The following is a 24511-nucleotide window of genomic DNA, read 5'->3' as shown; positions in this document are numbered from 1 at the left end:
CACCATTAAGTGCTAATATCTTAAAAGTCTGTACACTCACTCCCACAGCTCTAAAACCAAAAGCTGCCAACAAACCCAGAGAGAGGGAACTCAGTGGACCATACTTATGATTTTATAAAGAGAAAATACAGTTGCAGCAGTGTCCAACTGAATTTGTCAGGAATCAGGACTATTTTGTGCCTTTTAGTCTCCCCATCTTCCTGCAAAGAATTCCTGTGGTGACACACGGAGATTTAAGCTTTTGGAAAAATATATTTATGGTAGGTCTTAGAAACTGCCCTGCAGCAGTAATATATACAACCACAAGTATCACAGAGTGATACTTAGCTCTGGGAGGTGAGGAGCAATTGAAATCTCCCCAGCCTGAAGCAATCTAGCAGGACACTGTTACATAGGTGTGCTGCTTGCTTCCTGCTCCCCAGCCCAGCATGTGAAATGAAGGGCATTGCACCCTCTCCTTCTGAAATATGTAGAACAAGCATTTGAGGTACATGGGACAGGCTGTGACCCCCTTCAGCTGGAAATAAGAAGGTGACCCCTTTCTTTACACCAGAGAACAAGCTGCCATCCTCCAAGAGCCGTGCGGTGCAGCTCCCCAGAAACAGCCCTTGAACTACACACGGAAGAGAGCGGTCACCGCTACCCAGCCTATTCTTCATTTCACCTGCCGACAGGTCCTGCTTTATTTTTAGACAGTGCCCACAGAGAAATCACAGTTACAACCCGAAAAAAAGGAAGCTAAATCCAGATCCTTGCACACGTCTGGGGACCAGCTATTACAGCAGCTGTCACTGAGACAAGGGTTGCCGCAGCCACCTAACTGGGCCAAGGCCCAGCCTCAGCTCTGTGCAGGAGAAGGATGGAGACGTGTCTTGTTAGGCTTGTCCCTGCCTGCAGGGGTAGAAGGACTTTGGGAGGGCAACGAGTTTTCTGGGTTCCTTTTTTTTTCCCCCACCTTCAACCTAAAATGGAGAAAAATTATCTGGAATTAAAACAAGCAATGGTTCTAGACCTTCAGAGCACACACCAATACGTGAACAGAAAAGACAGAGCAGTTTTGATGGTAGAGATCAAATGCTGCAGAGAACAGTGTGTTAGCTGTATTTTAACAACACTGCTAATTTTACAGTCAAAACCAGCCCATTGTCTCGAAGATGCAGACCTACAGTTACCTGGATGTGACGTATGGTGTGAACTTGCAGAGGTCCCGAATGCCTGACTCTCTGATTGCTCTTTGAGCGCTGGACTCCTAAAAAACCCAAGAGATACAAGTCCTACATTTCCTGCCCTTGGTCTTCCCCTCTTTCCTTTCAGGGATGTGTGCACTAGCAGCTACCTGCCTAGAAACGTACATAGCAATGATGGTAATCAACAGGGTAATTTAAGATGTGCTTGAACTTCCCTTGATGTCAGTAAATCCAGGCTGAGTATCTTAATGAAACCACCCAGCTCCCAGAGAGTTCTACTAGGTCTGTTTAAGGGATCATATTACACCGAATGCCAATTAGAGGATAATTGTCTTTTTCAATCTCAAAAACTACTTCTTTAACAAAATAAAATCCTCACATATCCCAAATAACATCTGTAATGCCTCACTAAGGAGAAATAAATTTTAAAAAGGTCGCCCTATGTCTTTTCTGCTTCAATTAATTACAGGCTAATTGTTAAACCTCAGAAGAGGGAGTTTCAGTAACTGACGCTGGAACTCCTGTTACTGCTGGTGCGAGCTGCTTGTACTTAGGGCACATAAGAGCTCCTGGGGGTGTCACTCCCGGCTTTGGTGGCCAGAATTTCACTTCGTTAAGAAAGCGAGGTGCGTCCGGCTTGCTGCCGGATTCCCTGGATTTATCGCATTGCCACCTAGTGGTGCACTACACTTTGATCACCAGATTTCACGGATATATATATAAATGTACACAAATGCACCTCTGCTGCATGAAAAAGCACAGTCCAGGAACAAACATAGGCAGAAAGATGGCAGAGATGCACTTTACATCAGAGAATTTTTGTCCTCAGAAATCTCAGGTCACTTTAAGGGATCACGTATCTCTTAAGAAGGCTGGGCTGTGAACAGCACTGGTTGTGCTCACAAGTTACATGTGCCCTAAAAGCTTTCCCCAATCCCAGAGGCAAGGTTTGACTTTGCCACGAACGCTGGCAGACTCTAACAAGGATACAGAGGTGCAGCGTTCAGCACGCATGGGGAGTGCACGACCCACAAAGCGGAGCTGCCCTCTCAGGGGAGATGCTGCTGATTGTACAACAGTAGCCAGACATTGCTTCATACTCAGCATCCAAAGAGAAAAACAGGAGAACAGAGATTATTGTTAGGAGACAAAAGGCTATTTCACAGAGGCAGATGGTAAAGATAGGAACAGCCAACACTAGCATTGCTGTAATCTCAGAGGTGAAAGAAAACCTCTCACCTTGCAGCTCGCCATGCACAAACTGCCAGTGCAGGGATCCCAGCGTAGCCTGGATTTTGCTTGAAAATGAAAATCTTACTTCCCTCAGGCAGGTTTATGCAAAAAGCTCACAGAACCTTAATGCCACATCACTCTGCCCTCTTTTAGTGAGTAGCTTTTGATTTTCCTCTCTTTTACTGTCTGACTCCCACACATCCTTCCTGCATCTAGTTTAGAAGGGAAGCAGCATAACTCTTCTCCATCACCACTTCTTTGCACCACTCACTGCTGAATGTTTCCCACACACCATTTGTACAATATCCGATGTGATGGTGTTTGCAAAACAGGGACACAGGCATAGAAACACACCCACTCTCACACCTTCAGGCTCCTGCTTCTCGGTTAGTCCTGTTTACACTTACGTGTCTACTGACTCTCAGCATCTTTCTAAGCACATTCCAGATCCTCTTGGATCTCCTACACCTTGAATTTCAGCCTGATCTCACAGTCTCCCCTTTTTGCTGAAATCCAGCCTCACTCTGCTTCACTCTATGATGGTTTGTAGAAGTGACCCCACAGTGGAAGGGCAGGACAGGACCCCTGGCAGCCCATGCTTGCTCAGCCACTGACTCACACAGGCTGGTTTGACAGCAACCAGCACCTGCCTCGATCCAGCCTCAATTCCAGCAAGAGCGTGTTCCAGTAGTTCATTATCAGTATAAAAGGGCACACGTGCACACACCAATGGTCTCTTTTTGACAGGAGACTGAAAGTCTCTTCCATTTACTGCAGTAAATGGGGTTAGTAAACTCTCCTGGCTGAGAGAAGTCTCTTAATTACTTTCATCAGCCAGGCCATACTTTTAATACTTGATCTTAGTATTCAAGCTGTCAAGAGAAGGCGAATGTTGCCAAATAGTATATTGAGGCTTTGGATGTTGACAGCAAAGGGTACTTTTTCACTGGCACAGAAAGAAAGAAGAAAATTAAATGAACAATCTGGGACCATTTCAAGTCAATTGCTCTTAGATTAAAATATTTCCAAGTGCCGGATTTCCAGTAGATCCAGTGAATCCAGCAGGGGCAGTTAACAAAAATCACTCTGGCAACTCCAGGTGAAGCACCTGAATTTATTATTTCTACTAGCAATTCTGAAAAACAATTTGCTAAATACAGTCCTATTGAAAACATGGATACATCTGAGCCCACTCCTGAGATGGTGTACCCTGGCACAACCCTCCTGGTCATGTTCTGTCTGGAAACAGAACGTGAAGCAAAACTACTTGTCACTTTTTAAATCTAAATTATTGCCTGTGCTGACACAAGCATCAGTGCTTGTTGGCTGGTTTTAAATAGATGGGCCAAAGGGTGAAGAGTCATGGCCAGCTATTGTATTCCCAAGGATGGAGACACACCAGTGTAGCATGGGCAGTATTTCAGTCTATTCACTCTTCCTTTGTCTGTGTGACACCACCCTGTCACACATACAATATGTGGAATACAATACGGAAGCTTCCATAGGTCTCCCATGATTTGTTTTTCAGAAAGCATCAGGGTTTCTGGGCTAAAGCCATGCAGATAAGCAGCTTCACTACATACTTTGGCCAGTGCAATACTGTGCCCTTCAAAGCAGCAAGGCAGACGCCCAAAGATCAGCTACCAAGCACAAGCCAAGAGCATTTGTGAAATTGGCTTCCTCCTTGGAGAGCTTCAGATGGCAAAACTGCTATGGGGCCAAAACAGACTGAGGGCAGAGAGTAAGATAACCCAGGGAAGGGTGATTCACCAGTCAGTACCACTTCAAAGCTGCATGAGAAGCAAGGAATGCATCATTGTACACAGACAAAAGGGTCCACTGGAAAGGACAGTATGATGAGTCCCAGAGCTTTATACGTTGTTCAATTTAAGGATTTAGCAATACAAAATTTCACTAGCCTAAGACAGCTGCAGCTGTCAAACTACAACATACAATTCTCAGCTTCCTTACCATCATGTTTGGAGTGGGAAATTCTGCAACATTTTTAATTCCCTGTTGACTGAACAGAAGAAGCAAGGAAAAACCAGAAGGCTTTAGAGTTTGTAAGACCTAAAAGTCAGTTGTTGCATCAGAGACTTTCAAAGCAACAGCCGTGTTGAAGCTGAAAAGAGAAAAGCACACAGTAATAGCAAGAACACAAAATTGTGCTAATACAGCCAAACACTGGGCTTGGGGAAGATCTGCTGCTCTGCTACCAGCCTTCAGATGGGTCAAATCACATCCCCCTGTGCATTGTGACTGTGCTACACACTTGTAGCCAATACTCATGCTCAGCTGGTTTGAAAGTCAAGCTAGGAGAAATCTTCCCCACCCTGGAAGTCAATAGCATTTGAGTGGCAGTAAGTCATTAAAATATACAAAGTCTGGCTTCATCACTGCTTCCTTGCATGACTAGTAGCAATCTTAAACATTACTTCAGGATTTTTAAAGTAGCTTCCTGCTTCAGCAAAATCAAATTTTGCAGAGCTGCAATACTGTCGTCCTTTCATGATGGAGAAGCAGCAACCTGGGCCTCACCCCAGCAGCAGCAGAAGTCGATGCAGGCCAGGCTGGAGCCCATGCACAGCACAGAACAAGAGGGGCACCTCCACTTGCCCACAAGGCTCTCCCTGGGGCTGGGTGCACCATGGAAGATGCACAGAACACCCCTTCCCAGAGACAAGCCTGGGGCAGGAACAGGCCTCCCCTACCTTGCCATTGGCACACGTTGATGCAGTGACCAGGTTCGAACACAGTCTTTAATCCGTGTGATCTTTAAGCAAATATTTACAAAGAGCTCCCTGCTGCAGGTTAGTGCCTGCAATGCAAAGATCTAGCACTCTTTTCTGTATTATTTTACTGGTTTAGACTGTTTGATCTGTGAAATTCATGCAGTTTTCACAGAAATCTTAAGACGGTATCCAGGAATATTGGATTTTGCTGTGTTGGATAAATATCATTATTCCTTCTAGCCATGACAGGAGAAACTCAAACTGCCGGAAGAAGCATTTCTTGGGAAAATCATGCATCAGCTCTAACATAAGTAGGGGCAGATGGTGCACGCTCTTTGACTCTTGCTGGGCCTGTTTGAATCTGGCAAGTGAAGACTGGAAATGTGTTCCTCAGACATGTAGGCTTGAAGAAATACAAACACCTCCTAGCACTTACTTCAGCCAGGACACCATCCATTAAGCATGAAAGGCTTATATCAATATAATATCAGTTAATATCAAACCATTCCCAGCACTAAGTGTCTCCACCACATCCCACACCCAACCGCAGTCCTCCAAAACACATCTGCATCATGTGGCCAGAAAGGAGAGTCCAGGTATCTGCAGTGAATAGAAGCAAAATTTACCACGAAACATACAGGGAGCACAGCTTTATCATAGTGGAAATGTCTAGAAAAATACCACTGCTCAGATTTCCTGCAGGAATATTGTGCCAAGCACTCAGCAGCACTGAAATCAAACTCTCTGCTATGTGGCACTGCTTGTTCCATGTATAAATGGAGATCATCACTGCTGGCAAGAAACATGACTCTGCTTAATTTTAGTTTCTTCTAATTCAACACAGGATGCTCAGTGAGTTCATGCACTGAGATTTCAGTATTTAATTTAAAACTGTACATACACATGGCTTAACTCCTGACATAACATGAAAACTCATTGCAGTGTTCCTGTGTATTTTAGATTTTTTAAAAATATGCCAGAGAGTTTTCCAAGATTTAACAAATCAAATTGCAATTAAAATGATTGAAGTAGGACGTGAGTTTTATAAAACACCACAATATCCACCATTACAATATATATAATTTATATACTGCTTACACAGCGTACCTAATTATTAAAATATTAGTAAATATCCATGCTATTTGTTCTGTCTTTCCCCTCCATCACAGTGAAACCAACAGAACTTCAATTACACAAGTTAGTTTCTCATTCTCAGACTCTAAAAATCATTGCCATGTCATGTTGGGCTGCACAGCGCATGGGAATGCTATAGGTTTTTTTCAAAGTCACAAAGACTTCAATGGCATAAGACTAAGACAATACATTTCTTAATCCAAAATTTTGCAGCAAAGTTGATTAGAATAAAGTTCTCTTTCACATACAATCACCAGCCTCCACTGCACAGATCACTTTTGACAGCAATTGTTAATGTGACACAAAAATACTGTAAACAACAGTGCTACTTTCTTTAGTGATCCTGTCTTTCTTCCCAGGCATATACTCCTTTTCCTTCTCCCTGTGATACGACTGGGAGTAGTTCAATGACAATGCCAGGTCCTGTCAAGGTACAAAGCACCAAGGAGATCTGTGCAATAACAAAACAAAGTCTAGAATAGCCCTAACCTGCTGAGAGGTCATGCAAAGAATAGGAAAAGTAACAATGAAAACAAAAATCAGAACTAGAAAGGCATTACCATCTTTACATTCCTGAATATTTTTATCAGGAATATAAACATCTCTGTGTTTTATTAATTGAATACATATAAAAATGGAAAACTAGAAAGAAGGTAGACAGACTCTTGCCAGCCAACTGTGGCAGTAGGAGACATTACTCAAGAAGAAGCTTGCTCAGCTGGCTGATACTGGTAAATCACATCTGGAAACACCTCAGATGGTGTTTCTCTTTGTCTTAATCAAGACAAAGAAACCAAAATGTCACAAAGGCAATTAAACACACCATTACCTCACTTGGAATTACAACTTCTTGAGTGAGGGAATCTCTCCACACATATCAGGCCAGCAGGAACAGCAGCAGGACTCATGGGAAGCCCATCTCCTGTGGCACCAGCATCAGCACAGAGCGAACAGACCACACGGTCTGAAACCTGAGCTTGTTCATCAAGTTTCCAAATATATGGCTACCTATTTTTCTTGACATTTTTGAATGCAGAGGGATGACCTTAGTATGAGACTTTGCTCAGTGCTGTGAGTGGTTACAGCCTCCCCCCTGAGCTGTACAAGTCCTCACATTATGATCCTGAATAAAAAATACAAGTCTACAAAAATCACAAACGGTCAAGAGATCCACAACCAAAACTCAAGGCTTTGCCTCTTTTTTGGAATTTAAGTAAATTAAATTATGAGATAATTCCAGTGGTTTGAGATCCACAATGCAACCCCATACTGAAAATATTTATAGCATGCAAACGAAGATAAGTTTTGATCATCTACTAGAATAAGCTGTTGTACCCGCCTCTCCGGTATCATGTTTTTTAAGGGAATATTGTGAAAAAAATCTAGAGATTTAAAAGAATTAAATGATTTAATATCTTCATTTACAGTCATATCTAAGGCTGTAATGTAATACCTCTTGCTGGAACCATGCTCGTATCAGGCAGGACGCCCTCAAATCAAGCCATTAAAAATGAATTTCACTGATGACGCCATTTTCTTATTTCTTTCGCTGCCATTTTAGCATCGTGGTTACACCACATTTCCTTGAGAAGTAGCTGTGCATTCTCCCTGCTCTAAGAGGAAGCCATGCTTGAATAACACGGAGACAAATGAAACTTGTATGTTGAATTTTTGCCTGTGTCACGTCCCTGCATGGCAGGGGCAGGGAAGAAGCACAGTTGCCATTGCAGACCACACCTCAATTCCCTGTACCGAGAGCTGGCGAGGAGTCTCCTAAGAAGGTGCAAGCTGAGAAACCAGCCACTGGAAATCCACAGGCACCACAGGAAAAATTGATACAACTGAGGAAAGAGGAGTGTCCAGCTCTCTTACAGGAGGTATCTCTCCGAACCACACAGAAAACGCTGGCTAGTAAGGGAGTAGTTTGAAAAGAAAAGCAAAAGGCATAAAGGAGGCATACGGACAAGCTTGCAATGCCTGCTGCTGGACTAATTGTATATTAGCATTAACATATAGGCAACCACAAAAACCCACTTATCCTGGCAGCAGAACATTCATTTCTCAGTATCACGTCCAAAAGCCAGTCACCCCAGTCAATCAATAAAGGATTCCTTATCCTGAAATGACATTTCTGATGGATCACCAGCAAGAGGGGCAAATTACTAAACAAACCTGCTACTCATTAACAGCTTCCTCTAATTCACTTCTAAAAATTTTATTGCAGTCCTTCAGTCTCCCCCACCCCTTGCTAAGTGCTTTATCCTTCTGCTTGTCTGACTGGGAACATGTAACCTTGCTGTTTGCAAGAAACAGGGATGCTCTCAAGATTTTTTGAAAACCAAAACATGATCGATATTTCCACATCTCTTCCTTCACAATTTCAGATGAGTTGAAACAGTTAAATGTGTCCAAGTTAGTCTGAAACTGTAGGTAAATGAACAGTAATGAAAAAATTGGTTCTCTTTACCTCCTCAGGATTCAAGTAGTGAGCCTGGCAGCACTGAGTCTGACACTGTCCCTGGTCTCAGGTTGACTCAAGTGAACAATTTCGGCTGCTGTGCCCCCATCCCACAGCTCAAAGCCTGCATACTGCCTTCCTGAACGTTCCTGAGGAGCACGAGTTATCTTTCTGCTTCATGAAAAGAAAAGCCAAGCAGCATCTTTCAGCCTCCATCTGCATTTCAGACGGAAAGCGATGCAGGCAGCGAACGCTCATTGCCTCAAAGGGACAACGCCTGGTTCAGACATCAAAATCCTGTCAGCACTGGAAATGCGCCAACCAAGTTACACCAGGATGCAAATCCTGAACCAGCATAGGTGGCTTACCCAGTGCTGTACCTCCACAAAAGGGATTCCTGTAACATTCCTACTGCAGCTTGAATTCTCTCAGAAAAACCCATACAGAGAAAGAAAACCTTTCCCAAGTTAAATTTATTTCGCTGATAATGACTAACATGACCAAGAGACAAGATTGCATTCACTGTAGTGTGAGGAATGTAAGCTTTTTTTAAAAAAATACACGCTGGAATGTCAAGAAAATGTGTGAATTTGAAGTTCAGCCCTCTTAAATAACATGAGATGATTTGGCAAAATCATCTACCTGAGTTAAAAAAAAAATAAGCCCAAGTTAGCTACCCCATTCTTCCTCAGTATTTTTAAATAAATCATAGCTACTTTGTTCACCTAATAGCTATTTTCAACATGACACCTTATCCCCTAGAATAAATATAAATATTTTACTGACAGTGAAAGCAAGCAATTTGAAGTTCATACATGCCATGGTATTTTTAAATCCTCAATTTAAACATGCCATGGTCTTTAGAAGTGGTTTTTCTTTACTACCTTACTGATAAATTTCACCCAGTTAATTATTTAAATTACATATGAATTATTAATTACAGATCATTAAACTAAGAAACAGAAGTCTGGAATTTGCCTGTTATAATTATAAAACTTATATTTGAAAATGTTACACACTAAAGGGCTCAGACAGCAAAGCATACATTCAAATTCTCTGCTGCAATAAATATGTTACAATAAACACTTTATCCTTTTTCAGCTTATTTCTCCTATTGTGTAATAAACCTAAGGTTTAAACTTTCCAGACTTGGGGCATGAGGCCGGTGTGCTGAGGATACACCACAGACAATAGGTTTCCATTTTTCTCCTCTGGCTGTACTCCACCCTGGCTAAGGAACTGTCTAGCAGTGCGTGCCTTTATTTGCGTCTTGCATTAACAAGGCACACAAGCTTTTGGACTTTAATGTAAATTAAATGTCAAGTGCAGATGCTGCCAACAGATATCACGGAAAACCCTGCTATAAGAGACCTATAGCTAATTATTCTTTATAGTGGCTCAGTCATTTTTTCATACATTAATTTATGGAGCTTAGATAAAGTCAGTCTCCCACCCACTTCAAACAAAGGAAAATAATTTGCCATACTGTACTAACTGCAAGGATGACTGAGCCATCTCCCATACGGGGTCAGTGGGGATGGGATAGCTTCCTCCATATTTTTACACAGACAAACCACACATTTATTTGTCCTTGATTTTTAGCTGAGCTGCTTTTGTGGAAAGATCCCCCCCCTTTGCACAGGTAATCTTGTTGGAGAGAGGCAACTTTTTGGCCATGCTATGCCACTGTTCCCCATCCTCCCTCTGAGCATTTCTCAGTTCACAAAGGAAGAGTGCAGAACATGGCACACAGGCACCTTAATATTTGGGGAGGGAGCTCCAAAGGAGGCAAGTCACTCTACTGAAAAGCCCAGGTGCCATCCCAGCACAGTATGTTTTATTAAACTGCTTCCTTTCATATACAAAAATAGAATTGAAAGGGAAAGGAGAAAAATCAACCCACTCCGTACTTTTGTCCCCATACCAAAGCCAGGCAGAGCTCCCAGTTTCATGCAGCCTCTAAGTGCCCAGATCTGAGAGTATTAAATGAGCTGCCACCCACCCAGCTAGTAATGGCCACCACATTTATAAAAATGTTAATTCCCTGACTGCTTCCCTTTACTATGACTTTACTGGATTAACCCTTTTCATAATGTATCCTATTCACTTGAAAGAAAGGTGGAACCTAGGCTACAAACTCCAGTTGACTAAGCAAATATGCTTCACCACCTCATTTAAGAAATTAACAAAAAAAAAGGTCAAATCTCCACATATCTTTATTTGCTTTGAAAGAGTATAAATATTTTCGCTCTTATTTTTGTCCTACACCTGAAATTCTTACTTCAAAATAAAATTAAAGAAAGTTTAACGTGTCTTCTAAATAAATCATAAGTGCATATGTAAGAACAGGGGAAACAGAATGGACCAACAGCTCTGCACCACAATGAAAAGCAGAAGAAAAAAATCATAATAAAGTAGCATTTTTAGTTTTTATTTAAAATACTTCCACAGACTTTTCATAGTCTAGGGAAGAGAAAACAGGAAGAAAGGAATTCAGAAAGTTATGCTACTGTATTTCTGCATAAATGAAAAGCAAAGTCAGCAATGTCAAGAGGGTCTTTAAAAAAGCAACACAAATGAAACCCAAAGCAGACGCTGGACTGCCCCACCCAACAGCTGCTCTAGCGAAGAACATTGGAAGGTAAAGGCACAGACCTTCCCATTTCTTTTCAGTGAGCAAAGAACCTTTTCTCTGAAACTACCCACCTGTTCTCTTTAATTACTCACCTACAAATTATAACAACCTGCAGCAACAGTACAAAGAAAAACCACCATAAAAGACATCTAAAGGAAAACTCTCTCTTATCAAAGCAAGCTTTTTATCCTCATTTTATATATTTTAAAAGACAGACATTCCTACCTGTAGATCTCAGTACTGAGGAGTTACAAACCTGTTAATGCTGGCTGTAACTGCCACACTTCAGCTGCCTGGTATTTAGGCTTACACAGCTGTATCTATCTATATTAATGTTCAAGTTTTCTCATCTTAAAAAAAAAATAAATATATATATATATATAAATCAAACCTGCAAGTCTTGAAATGGCTGAGACAGTCAAGAGTCCAGCAAGACAATAAGAAAGCAGCTGCTTTCCACGGCTGAACACCACTGCCTGTAAAGCATCTATATATTTTTCTCCAGTGGTGCTTTATTCAAATTCTAGGAAAAGCATCAGTCTGAAACCAGTAACTGATGGGAGTAACAGTTTATAGGTTACAGAAGGATATTTTATTGTTAACGGACTGTACCATGTAAGAATTAGGAGGGGGTGAGGCGGCAGGCAGGCAAGAGGAGAGAGATGCTACTATTTTTTTTTTCCCCGAGCCACTGCAATTACCCTGATGTGAATTTTTGATGACTTCCGACATATTGCATGGTTAATAATCGTTTCAGCTGTCATGTTTGGTTAATATGGAAAATGCATTTGCTGCATTGTGATGCAGCACTCCAGCCACAGATTGTAACACCAGTTGTGAAGCTATTCCCTTAACTGAGCTGCATGAATTTGCACATACCATGAGGCTGAAATAAATGGTAGTTTGATTTTTATACAGCAACTGAAAGCTTCTGCCATTTTAGACCTGCAGAGCTGTTGGTACAACTTGTACAGGCAGATAATTTCACTGCATATTAATTGCTGTTGATGCTCTTTAAAGGGGAGCTTTGATTCTCCATTGTTTTCCTGTGTTTGGTTACTTAGTAGTTAAAAGACTGAGATACTATATATGTCAAACATCACACATTTTTGTAGCTTTACACAGGTTATTTAATTGTAAGCATATATACATCAATGAAACCGTCAGCACTACCGAAATGCAGCCTTGTTATTCATACAGGCTCAACCTACTTCTTCCTCCATACGATACTTAAGAGTATGTATATATATAGAACCTTGTTTTACAAATGATTGTACATGAGGTGTGAAAATAAAATGATTGCATGTAAAGGGTGAAAATATGCTGCTTACAATCAAATAAAGAGAATTTTATTTGCAAAGTACCACTTCTTCACCTACAATTTAAACATCAAAATGGAAGAGTGTAAGGGTAGATAAATACTCGTGTGTGCCTTTCACTGTCACCAAGAGAAAAACAATGCTGCAAGCAATCATGCAATTACAAGAGGAGATGTAAAAACGGCAGAGATGAAACCATGCTAGGAGCCAGTCACCCGATGATTAAAGTCAGGCCAGTGTATTCCAGCAGTCAGGTGATGGTGCCATCATTACAGTGCAGAAAGCCATGGAAAAATCGAGAAACAGACCACCCCCATCTTCAAGAAAAAAATTAGAAGCACCAAAGGAATAAAGAATGCACTTGCTAATATGCCAAATGTACAACCATGAAAAAGCATTTTACAGAACGCGTGTGCAACAATATCGGGAAGTTACTGTCACAGGTCCCAAGTGGACATTTAACCCATGGTGCCAACCCAGCTCCAGTCTGCAAACTGCTAGTGACACTCCTGAATTCAAAGTTCATTCTTTTTAAATTCCAGAACACCAGCCCTGCTGCCACATCATTTCACAGTTCAGCAATTCTGCTCACAAATGCATGTCCTCAATTTGCAAACACATACATGCAAAAAAATCCAGACTTGGGATGTCTACATTTAATGAAGAACAGAAAGCTGTCAGAAGAGTATTTTACTGTGCATGAACACTGACATACCTGCAGAATTACCACCAATTCATTATATTCACTTCTGTTTAAATTGAAACAACACTGCAATGCGTATGTTAGACACAAAATATCAGAAAATACATTTTATATGGAAAAACCAGGAGTCTCTGAATTATCATTGTACTCTGTGGTTTGGGAGCAATTCCCATTAACAGGGTTAGGTCTACTGAAGGTGCTCTGTGGCTCAGGCTCACCTACCCCATAGGCATCATTGTACCTTGCACAATTCAGAATTTTGCAGGTGGCAGAGTGATCTCTTACAGTGTGTTCTGGCTTTGAAATTAGCAAACTTTATCTTAAAGGTGATTTTCCTCAAGTGACTGCAAGGAGCAATCCCTCCCTGCTTGTGACCAAATGAACACTGAATACCTGAATCCTCCTACCAGGCATTTCCTGAGTGGAGAAGACAGGTCCGAATCCAGTATTCTTAGAGGAAAACTGCAGTCAGTTGCATTGCAGGGAAAATTATTGATCACAACCAGCTACAACCCATAGTGCAGGCAAAGTCCCTTTTGGGAGAGGAAGGTTAATACATTTGCAGGGATAATTTAACTCTGGCATTCCTCCTGCATTTCTGAGCATCCATGTCTGGCACCATCACTGCTGCTGGGCTTGCTTCAGTGACTTGCCACTCACCTTGCACACACTGCTCTGGTTTTGATGGCTTCTCCCCCTACTTACCTCTAGTCTGCGTAACCCACCAGTGGTGGTGCAGAGACAGAAGCACCAAGGATACACAGAGCTTTTGCTTCCTAGCCAAACTCTGAAACAGGTAAAGGTACCTGGAGGGACAGTCGACTCTCTAGAACAGACAGCAGCCTCCCAGGAATTTCAGGAGCACTATCATCCATCTGCAGTTGCTAGCCACACTTTAAATGTGTTGCTTTTCTCAAGAGACATTCTCTATTATTTTCTGGCAATATAATGCTGCTGCAGAAGCTCCTTGCAACTGCAGATCTATGCATTATAATCAGCATGATTATATATCTATACTTTGTTTTACATATTGCATTAGCAGAGAAAGCCTTCCTGGTGTAGCTGAGCATGGCACTGTCTCCCATTACCTACGGATTTCTTAAAGCAACAGCTTTGAGGGACGTGAACAGAACCTAACCACCCCAAATGGCTTTTAGTGTAAACAACTGTGAGTGCTAACCCAGCTAAGATGTCGGAACTGCTATCTGTTTCACTGGCAATCAATTTAGTGGAGCGTTCAGTCAGCTCACGCATCAATCACTTCTGCACTCCGATGTGACTGTGGGAGGAGAAGAAGGAAAACTACTGTTCAGGGATGCTGGGCCCCAGCTAAGGAAAACTGCAAGTCTTCCTTCTGAGTAGAAAGCATCATATCTCTAAGAGAATGACAATGCAGAGAGAACACAGAAGCTGTTGGAGTAAGAATATCCTTCTCTGGGTCATGATCATTCCCCCACTCTGTCTCTGGGTGTTCACAATGACCTCCTGCCTTGTTAGGTAAAGCTTCATCTCTGAAGTGAAGGAGACTCCTTCATCATGACTACAAAAAAAAAGCAAAAGATGCAATCACCCTTACCTTAAAAAAAAACCCAAAAACTACCAACAAACCACAAAACATGGTAGCCTGCAATCAATTATATAATCTACTTTTCTTTCAGTCTTGCACTGGATGGGGATAAGGTGGAGAATAGGACCAGCATCCCTGGTTCTGCTCCTGTATTAGTGCTGTTTTGAAGCTCTACAGTTTCAATGTCTGCCATTGCCGGTGAGCATTAGCCAGCAAAATTGAGAGACACTGCTGACAGTGAGTTGCAGCAGTGTAACAGCAGCTCCTTCCCAAAAATTCTTCCCTGCTTAATCCAGCACTGTAGCAGCAGCAGCAAATACTGCACTGTCATACTGGCTCTGGAGAAAGCCTTAAAGCATTAGCTAGTCCTCTCTGCAAGGCCAGCAGGGTGATTATCCAGCATTAATGACAGGCGAGGTCTCTTCCTCTGTCTTCAGCTCTGCACACTCATTCTCCCCTTTCAGAGAGATGCAGAAAGAACAGCCAGAGAGTTCAGGAGCCCAATCCAAGCAGGTGGTGAATGAAACAGGAAAAAAACCCAGAATAACACTTCAACATCAGTATAGTTACACACAAGCAGAGCAGAGCAAATAGTCAGGTTGAGTGCATTATAATGCTACTGAACTGTCTAGCAGGGAATTTGGGATTTGCTGCAATGGGCTAACTTACATGGACTAAGACAAATAAGCCATCCAGAGTCAAAACAAAAACTAGAACAGGGAAGTGACCAGCTCCAGTAACTTTCGGTATCATCATCACAGGAGCCATCCTCCTTCAGAGGAAAAACCATCAACACACTCAATGGGAGTTGCTGGCTTGTTACAGAGCTCAAAGGACACCTGAGTTTCAAGACAGCTTTAGAACTAAATTTGTACCAAACAAGAGGCAGGATGTAAAGGCAGAGAGCAAGAAACACCACTGAGAGAACCAATTGAGGACCAGTGCTTTGTGTGACCAGACAGATCCAGGGGGAAGTGAAACACAAATCCTGTAAAATTATAGAGTGCTCGTCCCAAGCAGGGGAGAGGTGGGGGGAGCCCAGCCAAGCAGAGGGGATTAGCACCAACACTGGCAGTGCTGTTACTGCCATCCACACCCCAATTAGTGGTATCATTTGTCCGGAAGAATGGGGAACTTGCACTCAATTCGGCAATTTGACAGGGTGTCACTGAACTACCTCACGTCCATATTTATCCAAGAGGCAAGTGCAGGAACCAGTTTTAATTAGAGCCTGTTTGACAAAGAACCGAGGGTATTACCCATGCTCTCACCATCAAGCGATAATTGAGATGTAATCGTTTAAACAAAGAGCAACAAGTGTCCATTTACCCAAAGCCATTGTTAAATATCCACTAGGAGATTATTTTCAAAATTATAATGTGCCATGAATATGCAAACCACTTTCCATCTTTAGCATTGAAAAGAATAATCACCTTTAAAAAAATTCACACCACCAAAAACCACAACTGAAAGCCAAACAGCTATTTTGCAGCAGAATTTGAGGAGTGCTTTAAACATGCCAATGCTAATTTAAAAGGAGTGGGGAGAGAAGTGATGGCTCTGCTTTGGGTCCATTAAACTCTGTCTGGAAAGCCCTCTTTTGTACAGCATTAGCCTGCTCTAAGTCTGTAATTATGAGGAGAATGTGTTAATTTTTACTTCAGATTGCTAACCCCTTTTTTATGTACAAACCCTGCATGTCAATCCCTCTTGCAGATGACTGTAAGCACCGACATGACCAAATTCCACCTTCGGTGGTAAAAGCACACTCTCCCTGGGAGGTTTGGCACTGTGCATTGGAAAGCAACTCAGCCTCGTAGTGAAATAGCTCTTTTATAAAACTGTCATCTCAGCATCATGGCAAGCAAATCCTCTTGACCCACAGCCTATTAAACCAGAACCATATGGCCACTGATATTCACACCTTCATTTCAGTATTCTTCTGTCTGGCTACTGAAATTCTAACACCGCTTCACAGGAAGCTGAATTCCCACGTCCCTCACATTCCTAAACACAGGGAAGCACAGGATGAGGAAGTTAACCTAACACTGCCTAGAGGCCCACACCAAGTTAATAGCTGTCAAACACTAAGCTCATCTTTCATCTCTTCTGACTCCTACTGATGCCAGCAATCCACGGAGGAACCTGGACTTAAGAGCATGCTTTGACACAGTCCAGCAATGAATTATTAACCCAGCAGAAGCTGCAAAGCGTCAGCTAGGAGCAAACACGAGCCTTCTATGATGATTAACCAGAATGCAATTATCAATGCTCCTGCTTCTCACAAAATGTCTCCAAATTCCCCATCACATAAAGTCCAAAAGGCACCACACAGAAATGCACACCCACATGCATGAAAGCAGAAACAATTCTGTGCTTTTACCTTTGTTTCTTCAGGGTTACAGTATAAGCTGTGAGTGGTCAGAGACAGCAAATATACATGGACTTGCAACACTAACAGAAGAACCAAGTATATGCAGAACCAAGTCCATATTTTTAATTTCCAAAGCAATTCAATCCATCTTGGACTTGATAAAATACAGTCACAGAAACTTGCCTGCAGATTCAGATTCATCCTTGGACATGTTACACCACACTGGGCACACAGAAACCAGCTGTGGCTCCCAGCCTGCTCACCAATAGTAGACAGATAAAGATAGATGCATTAACCCCTTATGATGATGAGTGCTACACAAAAGGTGCTTCTGAAATGCATGGGCCCACCCTGCCAGTTGGATGTAAGATATGAGCCTCTTGCAGCATTCCAACATTCAGGAAGAACAACTTGCTCAATTCTCTGCCAAAGGAATCCAGACAGCTCCCCATATTAAGCCACAAGGTGTCAAGAGGCAACCAGCACTAGTGATGGACCTAAAATGACCTGGTGAATCCCAAAATGTACGAGGGTGTTCGCTTGGAATGTGAAATTAGCAGTGAAAACCCAGGATGAAGACAGCATTTTAGGTTTTTCTTAGATGAGAAGCTAAATTTGTGCTTTTCCTTTAATTACAGCTGCCAGCTCTGAAGAAAGTGGCACTAGAACTGCTGGTCAGCATGGAAAATAAACACCTATAAGCACACAGGTTAAAGTGAACAACAGCAGTTGTACAGCTGCTTTGTAAAACCATCCTTGTATTTCTCATAGTGAAAGTACAACTGAAATCAGTATTGGCACCTCAGCGGGCTTAATTAGAAGTCAGGTCTACTCTATTCAGGTCTTTATACTGTGCTCATTACATTAATATCCAAGTGCCTTCCAGTCCTGCATTAAGTGACATGACTAACATCTGTCAGTGTTGTTTGTTCTCTTCTCCATTTCCTGGAGGAGTGGAAACACAGTGTTCAAGCAGATCACAGAACACCCAGAAACTAGGAAGGGAGATTCCTTCAGCCCTGGCTCACACAGAGCATGGCCATGTCTGCTTGGTTAATGGTTTTATATCATAATCATCAGCAGAATGATTAAGCAGCTATATGTATTAAAACCACCAGGTCTCCTCCCAGCAGCATTTCCATGCAGGACTGACATGATTGGAAGACAAACAAAAATCTGTCTTTTGTGGACCAAATTAAGTAATTTGGAATTTTATCACTTCATTTCTCTGCCTGAATCTCCTTGCATTGTCATCTTACATTAGATAATGCTGAGGATACAACTTCCAGTAGAGGAAATAAAAGCATCCGTCTGTTGAATTTGAGTAAAAAGGACAACAAAGGTATGAACAGCTTCTCCTACCCTTAAATCCCTTAAAAACACACATCTTAAAAGCTACAGAGGTTTCACCTGGCTATGAAAACCAGAAGACTGAAGTCAGTAATTATTACTTTTGTACTCACACGCCTTTCACCTTTCCCAATGATTATCCATCTATATATCTCTATCCTTCTGATGCTGAAAAATACTTATGTCACCATTTCTTCCAAGTTATAACCCAGTAATTCTTTGCAAAGACATTGTGCGGACACTGAGATAGCTAAAGAACGGGAAGAGCTAGAAGGAAAAGAACTGGGAGGGGTTGAATCTTAGACTCAAGTTGAAGGATTGATAATGCTATATATCGTAAGGTCAGCTAGCTGGGGTAGGGCAGATGCTTCTAGTGAAAGCAAATGCCTAGAGAAAGGTCAAACTCAAGAATATACACTTGGTAGAATTGGGAGACAATGGGCTGCAGGGGATGAGACTCACCACCACCTTCTCATTTGTCCATCCAAACCTTCAAAACTGAAGGTAACAGAAGCCCACTGAAACTGAGTCATCAGCTGCTAGATCAGAAAAAAAGCAAGGACTCATTCCAGGCAAGTGAGGGGAATGCACAGAGCTTTCATTTAATGCAATGTGCATAGCCATACAAAATGGGGATTAGTCTTTCAAAAAAAAGAACAACCTTTTCAAGTGTATAGATAAAGAGACTCTCAGGAAGGGACAGAGGCTGACTCAGAAAACTATTAAAAGGACAAAGTGACTTTCAAATAGAGGTCACTAGTTCAAACATGAACTAGATCAGTAGTGACCAAGACTAAAGCATCTAAAGACTGATTAGTGGTATAAACAAAAATGTCTTTTTAATCTTCTTTGAGCTCCTGCTACACAGGAGCCCATATTGCAAGATCCATGCAGAAAGCAATGCAGAATTTACTTTCTGTCCAGCCCCAGAGGAACAGCCAGGGCTAAGGTGGGTACCCAGAAACAAAGTGCCTGTCCCTAATCAGTGCACAAGTGAGACAGCACTGCTCCATTTGCTTAAAATGGCCAAGTAATTCATTCTGGGTAGGATGCTCTACCATAGTATGCTTACATGTTTGTTGGTGGATACATATTGTCAGATATTGCACTGAACAACACCCACATAGCATCTATAAACAAGCCTTATGATCACATTGCAGGCTTCCGGTATTATTTTGTCAGAGAATTTTCCTGTGAAAATACTTTGCTGATTCACTAACGTCATATAACTTATATATTCATGAAAAACAGACCACCAAATGTCATTTATCCTTTCCCCCAACACAGCTCAGAAGAGGCTCTAGTTATCCCTAGAGATCTTGCAACACTGCAGACTCAGATGTATATTATGAGAAGCCTTACTGCAGAACATCCTTCCAGAGGACATCCAAAGAGGGCAGACAGGATTCCAAAATACATTTCAGTAATGAAAAGCAGCAAACACACAATGTTTATCACTCAGGAGGTACATCCAGTAATGCAGCCCCTTCAACTTTGGTCATCAAGCACAACTTGGGTGTCTCCAATTTGCCTTCACAGAGAATCACACACAGCTCTAACTCCACACCATGCTGTAAAACACAGATATCCAGTGAATTATCCTTCTCACAACTATTGGGCACTTTAACTGAGGTTGCAGGGAGGGGTTGTGTCAAACCACTGTATTTACAGGTGGGGTTGTGTCAAATCATTCTTCACCTACCATTAAGCAAACACTTCCTTATGGAACTGCACTTTAAGTAGCACAGTCATCATTACATACATCAATACATACATTTATGTTGCTACTCAGTTATGATATAGCATATTATTAATGTACTATTACTGAACTAGGATCCTGTAAATAACATTAATTCCTGTGTCTATTTATTGAAAGCAAGGACATTTTGGAAACAAATTTATTTATTTATTTCCTTTTAAAAGAAAACTTTTATTAATGTTTGTTCCAGACAAGATCCTCCAGCTGATGAAGTTTAATACCACCCAAAATGCATTTTCCCTAGGGTCCTCCATATCAGCAAGGGCCTTTCTTGCAAGACAAATCTTTCAAGAGATTTTCTTTGCTATCCAATTTGGGAGACTTAGGCATTCAGTATTCAAGGAATGCAAGCAAATCCTGCCCCTTCCAGACCTTCTGGGGCACCTATTAATCTATCTTCCTGTAGAGAGGGAATTTATCATCTCTTCCTATTGCTAGTACCTAAAACAGTAGAACACAGCAACTTAAATTTGCATTGCAATTATTTAGAGTCTATAGATAGTTGCTGTCATAGTGTTAATTAAGTTGCTATATGGTAATGTCTTTCTCTTCTACTTTTTAAAACTGAATTCTGAATAAGTCAGGAAAGCTGGGACCATGACATGTAAGAGTCCATGGAAAGTGAGTACAAAAGCTTAGACATTATATTGTACTCCACACAAAGATGAACTGAAAAATCTGAAGTAGCTTGTTATGTTCTCTCTTTCCCACTTGGTATGAAAGAGACTAATTTCCAAACTGCTTCATCATCTGTCACCCAAACTCAAAATTTTGAAAAAAAATCACCATAAAATTTTACAGACTGACCACAGTAATTGAATGGATATGAACTGCATGGGGAAGAAAAAAACTGAAAGTTTTTTTCCTTCATCTTTGTATGTTTTGGAAAGATGGTGAACAATAGTGAGGGCCACCTCTGCACAGAAATGTCAAATCTGGCAGATCATTGAAATAGGGGGATGGAGAAAGTCAGATCTGGAGAAACAAACACTAAGCCCAAGATACGCCATGGCAGATAAAAAGTCAGTTTTAACACAAATACCAACACAAGCTTAATCTACGTAATTATACCACTCATACTGGTATTTGCTCAGAGATGGAGCAATTTCCACTACTTCCCAGTGAGAAACTTTTTTTTTCTTTTTGCAAAAGTATCATAATAATTTATTTTAAAGTGGTAGACTCTTGACAGGCAAAAACCCTACCTTACAAAACTTTATTATTTAAGGGAAAGCTGAAATGACAAGAAAGGGACTGTATCAAGTCCTGGCAACAAGTCTAAGGGAGAGAGATTAAGTAACACTCAAGACAGGAGTCAAAGTGCAAACTCTTGGCTCCTCAACCTTGTCAAGTGTTTCCCCTCATATCTGGAAGTGCAGAAAGCTGTTTTGGTCTCCCTTAATTTCCAGTACTTCTTGCCACAGTGAAGTATTTAGTATTTGTGTAATCATTGTTTTTCAGCAGGCTGTAACAAACAGCAAAACTGCCTGACAGAACCAAATAGCTGAAAATGTCATTTTCCACCAAAAGTGTGGTCATGCCACCACCCAAGCCCAAATATCTACATAAACCAAAACAAGCTTAATCTTTTCTGTTTTGTGAAGGTTTGTGTTTCTAAAAAAGGGAGAGATAGCTCCTGAAGAATCCCTGGTTACCTGTACCAGAACAATTAGAAAGGAAAGGCATGGGAAAAGAAAGGCTTCTGGGCTTACCACAGTGGCAAGCGATTCAATTGATAGCAATTACAGGCTCCACCTTACCTTATTAATACATGTCTACCTTACCTTATTAATACATGAAAGTGACCCCAATTATTAGGACAGCTGCTTTCTACAGGATTATTCATGTGCAACACAACAGCATCAGGCCTTCCACACCCATCTGTCCAAAACCTGATGTAGTCTTTCCTACAAGCTGGACAACTGGCCATCAGTAGCATGAGCCTGAGACTCAAGCAGAAGGGACTAAATAAGAGGAACATGGACCTTTAAACCACATTGGGAAGCATCCCAGGAACTGAGCACAGATTACTGATGGTGCTGCAGGGAGGAGAGGACATGCCCCTCCTCACACCTGGAGAAGCATTACACAGTGACTACAATAGGCATATTTTTATGAGTAGTGCTACCAACATGCAACACACTTGTGAAGCTATACAAATAAACTTTCTCCTAAAAAACAGTAACTAGTTTAAAATTAATAAATTAGAGCATCCCTTAATGTCTGTTAGCAGCTCAGCAAATGCTGGGCATGTCAAAGATCAAAGGTGAAAAATACCAAGAGGCACAAACCTCAGAACATAAGGATTTCTGTCAGCCTCCGTCTTCAGTGTCCTCCTGCTTCAGAGGTTCAATTCAGTATGTGAAGTTTAAGAAAAACAAAACAAGGAAACTCACAACTTGCCTATTTATCTTTTCTCTTTAAATCCAAACCACATTAGTTCTTTTAGATAGATAAATTATATTATAAATGTAGAATTTCAATATTCTGGCACCAAGCCACCTTTTAATGGACATTCAAACACTAACTAAGGAAATGGTTGTGCATTAAGCCTATCAATAAGTCAACAATCAATACTTCAGTACTGCAGTAAAAATCCAATGCACTCTTTATAACTGCCGCTGGCCTCATCCTTCTTTATCAAGCTCAGCTCCTAATAAAAAAATAAGAGTCCTGAAGCAAGAAATGAAGCACATACTATTTCACAGTCATTAAGCATTTATCTTAAAGTCTAGACCTAACTGGTTCTCTGAACTGTACAGATTTTTGTTTTTCAAAACTGTGTTCTGACAGGGCAGAAGAGTCAGGAATAAAAGACAGAAGTTCAGACACAAAAATTAATCGAGATGGTCAACAGGTAAGGGCAGCAAAATAAAGAAACCACAAACAGCAAAGCCCCAAGCAACTGAAAATTAGGAGCTGCTTACAATTTACCTCCAAAAAGCATCTCAGTCAAAAGAAAACAAAAAAAAAAAAATCTTATCAAAGCATACTAATATTTGTGTTTTAATCCAGTTCATAGATTTTTAACTGCCTGCACAACATCAATCCTGCATAATCCCTTGACATAGTCATCCTATCAGTTTGATCAAATGTAGCCAAAGGCAACCTCTGCAGAGCACAAGTTTTGGACACCCTCTGGAAAGTGTGACCATAAGTCCATATTGCTCTGCAATAGAACAAATGCTTTCAAAATTTAGTTAACTATGGCACCATAGCCAGAATGCTGAGCCACCACTACATTTCTTGACAGTGGAAAAAACCCACAGTTTTTGGATGCTTGGGAGCAGCTGTGTATGTCTGCAGAAAGGTTCAGGGTACACTTTACAGGAAGAAATTATGGCAGACATTGATCCAATCCTGTGAAACCTGAATGTAAAAACAGGAGTACAAAAACAATCCAATTGATCATTTTTATCTCCACAGCCTAGTAAGCTCAGTACTGAAATGGAACTTCATCATGGAATGGCTAAGCCAGCCTAATAGTCTGTGTAAACAAGCCAACTGAATTGTCCATTTTCTTCTCCAAGTCTGCAAATACACAGAGGGAAACAGAGAATGATTGTTTCAGAAATCCCCCCACAGATCCCTTACGTTTATTTGCTAAAACCATCTTGCATCCCTGGGGTTTCAGCTATAAACAAGCACAGAGCATGGTTGGGAATTTGGAAAGACTTTTTGCTGATATTTTCAGGTCAGGACATCTGCATCTTGAGGTTCAGCTCTGCAGAAGCAGCCAAGACGCAAACCTGGCAGGCAAGGGGCAGGAATACCCAAGTCCTCACAGACCATGGAGCAGTTTGCCAGGGCACAATCCAAGTTCAGGAGCAGGGTGTGTGCCCAGCAATAGCCTAGGCCAGACCTCTCTGACTATTAGGTTTTGCTACTTCAGCTCATGCTCTCTACATCAAGCACATCCTAAATAATCCATCTCAAGTGAGAGTCACCACACTACTAAATACTGCTGCATAAAATTATTATATTGGGTAGGAGGCAGTAGCTGTATTGACCAAAGTTTTAGCCTACAACTCTAAACTGCCAGCTTAAAGGGTTTTTGCAT

The 24511-nt window shown here is 41.4% G+C and overlaps 1 protein-coding gene across 5 annotated transcripts in view; it reads right to left on the bottom strand.

The window, feature by feature from the left end:
- Positions 1 to 24511, bottom strand: part of NUP93 (nucleoporin 93) — an 83119-nt gene that overhangs the window by 36197 nt on the left and 22411 nt on the right. Inside the window, exon 1 of one of the 5 annotated variants that reach the window (XM_021535214.2) lies at positions 11771 to 11928. The exons of the other annotated variants lie outside the window; for them this stretch is intronic. The gene's annotated coding sequence lies outside the window, so the exon portion shown is untranslated. Of the gene's footprint in view, positions 1 to 11770; positions 11929 to 24511 lie in introns of those variants that run through there. 5 annotated transcript variants of the gene reach the window in all.

This window comes from Lonchura striata, chromosome 13 (assembly GCF_046129695.1).
Source record: "Lonchura striata isolate bLonStr1 chromosome 13, bLonStr1.mat, whole genome shotgun sequence".
NCBI classification, from domain to species: domain Eukaryota; kingdom Metazoa; phylum Chordata; class Aves; order Passeriformes; family Estrildidae; genus Lonchura; species Lonchura striata.
This window is presented reverse-complemented; position numbering and strand designations above follow the sequence as displayed.